Below are 3442 nucleotides of genomic sequence, written 5' to 3' on the forward strand. Positions count from 1 at the left end.
GAAATCTATATTCTTTATGACATCTTTTGTTAATAACTTTTTAATCAATAACGACGGCTAAAACTTTCGGACTGTTACTCAGAAGAGTAATCTTGACAACATATGTCAAAGTTAAAGTCATGAAGGGAAATTCGTCTATTTAAATTTCTAAATAATTACCTGAAATGGTTCTCCATAGTTTGAAAATTTGGGTGGTCCAATTATGTCAGGGGCAGTATGAAATATACTGATTGTGAGATTAAAGTGGATCCTAATGTGTCTTTTCTTCACAAATTGATAGATAAAGTCAACTCTAATATCCTGTTCTCCTACTGATTTTCTGCCGATATAACGATAGCTATCAATTCTCACAATATAAAGATTGGTAATTGGATGTCATATTTTTTCTCTGAAAGAAGACCAAAAATATGAAGAATAATAACTGCTTTTGTAGCATATGCTAAAATGCATTATAATATCATGTATTTGTAATTATAGCGTAAAGATTATATAATGTAAATTCAATTTCCTTCTATTCACATTGCTAATACTGACACGATTGTCTGCATGTGTACGTGATGTAAACTATAGATTTTTAGTACTGGCTTTGAATATATATACTACAGCCCTTGTAGAAAAAGATTTTAATTAACAATACAAATCTTGTTCTACTGCAGAGAATAGTGTATATCTGAGTATCTATTTTTAACCTTTGTTGTGCACACCTCTTCAAAATTACGTATTGTGCACAGGGGGTCTATTAGACCTCAGTCACTTAATTGTTTATTACAGACGTACAATTTGTTATTTTGACTCAAACAAAATTGCTGGCTATTGTTCAAAGCTTCCAAATTAAGTCCAATAAATTTCATTAATATCTTGCAACATAAAAGAATTATAAATGATATGTTAACTAAAGAAGCCGAAAAATGGACTTTTTTCACTAAAAAATGCATAAAAAATTTAATTTTTAATATTTGTACGTATTAGAAAAACGCGTTTGAAAAAACGCTGGGGTCTATTTGACCCCTGTGTGCACAACAAAGGTTAAAAACATTAATTTTCACTGAAACTATAATTTCATTACTTTTCTATTAACAAATTGTACTATTATTATAGAATATTACGAATAAATTGTTAATAAATAATTATTTTATATATATTTTAATTTTGATCTCAATATTCTGCATTGTAACATATTCTTTTTTATGAAATAGATATATGTATTTATTTATTTATTATAAATATATGGTATAGTATAGTGTATTGGCTGGGTTTATTTTGACTGATTGAGTTATATTAATTGAAAGCAAATGAGCTTACGAGAAGTGGTAGAACAAACTCTGCAGGCACGTAAAATGGCTTATTTGTTAGATGTCTTATCAACGGTAATATTACATTATCATTTGATGACGAGAGGTGGAGTGTGGAGTCACGCATCGACCGGCGCGGCGCTCGCGATGAGCGACGCGCGTGACATTTATTTACGTGTTTGCCGAGTTCGGCCTACAGCTTCTCATGCGCTCATTTGCTCAGATGTTTGAATTAATAACTAAATAACAATATTGCAAATGTTGTACAATGATACTTAACTTTTCACTTCAGTTTGAGTTATTCTACCATTCACTAAACTTTCCCCGAATTTTGATTTCAGATGATTAAAGCGGTCTCTGCGATTCCCGGCGCGTTTACGAGAAGACCAGCTACTGCTCAATGAATTTTCATTATTTTTACATAAAAAAATTCCTGTATGTAGTTTAAATACTGAATAAAAACATGCATTAATTTTCAAAACAATTGATTAATTATTCTCTCCAAAAAAAATCACAAAATTTAAGTCATTTACTTGACTCTCCCCCCTTAATTCCGCCCTATGGGGACCTGATTTCGCGTAACAGATGTTGCGAATGTGATCACTTTTATTTTATCATTTTTATGATGTGTGTGTATACACATATGGAATTGCGCAGTTCCGCGAAGAAAATTAAAACTGTCCGTTAAAAACCGCGAAAAGTCGCTGAAAATCACGAAACGCTTGTGATTGGTCAAGGCTTTCGTTCCGCAATTTTCTGCGTACGCCGTCCCGCTGCATGAGTTTGCACCCTGACAAAGTCTCGTTTCGTCTAAATCTTGTCTCGTCTCGTCTCGTCTTGCGGCATTATTATATATTATTCTTAAAATAATTAAAATTAAAAAATAGTTTCTCAAAAGTTTTTAAAGTAATGAAACGGTTCTTTATTGTAAATATGAAAGCAACTATCAATGCTGTAGTATTGATACACGGCTTCCGATAGGTTGAAAATCTATTGCCTGTGTTTCCTATTTCTGTTACCTGTACCTTTGTATTGTGCTTCCAGCTTAAAGCACGGTCGCTTAAAGGCAAGCGTCATTCTGTCCTTTTTCAACATCTAGTGAACAACAAAGATAGAGTGACACTTGTGTCGACTTGAGTCGTTAACTGGAAAGCACCCAATACGAAGGTACAGGCAATAGGAACAAGGAACAGGAATAGAATAATGCATTGATATACTGCTTCCGATTGGTTGAAAATCCATAAGCTACTGTTGCTATTCCCTATTCCTACCCAGATAGCATTAATGTCTAAAAGACATCATAAAGATGTCTTTAAGATGCCAGAAATCTTCAAGATGTCTTTATGATGTCTTTTAGACATTAATTGCTACCTGGGTATTGTCTGTACCTTCATATTATGTAAGTAGCCTTTAGGTTTTTTGTAATGGACATAAAACGTGTCCTCTCTGACCATGTGGCAGAAAATCGAAACATAAAGTATGATCCCAATGATAAAAGTATGCATGTCTTATATTTCAACATTTGTACGAATGGGAAGAAATGCGTGAAAAAGCGATCAAAACGTATATTCATAATAAAAAAAAATGTTGGATAAAACCCGGAAAAAATTGAACATAATTTTATGTCAAAATTCATAATTATTTCGTTATAACAATTAGGTTAATTTTTTTCTTTAGGGTAAAGTCATTAGTAACTGTAATGTAAAATAATTTATTTGTTACAAACATAAAGAAAACTTTTGAAAGCAACTGTAATATGAAATAATTGTTTTATTGTAAAAAAAGGAACTTTTAAAGAATCTTAAACTGTTTATGGAACAAGTATGATGGTAACAAAATTGAAAAGCAAAGTTGAAAGCTGATTTACCTTTCCGAGCACATCAAAATATAATGCACAATATAGCAGCCAAAGATATCTGCGAAATACGTTTTAAGGGAAAGAGGGGTAAGATGATTAAGTGGGGGTAAGATAACGAATTGCTAATTTTTCTAAACTAATAACTAATAACAGATAACGAGTCGATACTGAACTCATTAAAGGCTTTAGATAACATTGAATAATCTCTTGTAGTTTGCTTTCAATCTGTTCACAAAAATAAATGATATAATAAAAAATATGTTTTAGATGCACTCAACTCATATGTAATTTT

The sequence above is a fragment of the Temnothorax curvispinosus genome, unplaced genomic scaffold, assembly GCF_003070985.1.
Source record: "Temnothorax curvispinosus isolate PA1 unplaced genomic scaffold, ASM307098v1 QBEX01013848.1, whole genome shotgun sequence".
Classification (NCBI taxonomy): Eukaryota; Metazoa; Arthropoda; class Insecta; order Hymenoptera; family Formicidae; genus Temnothorax; species Temnothorax curvispinosus.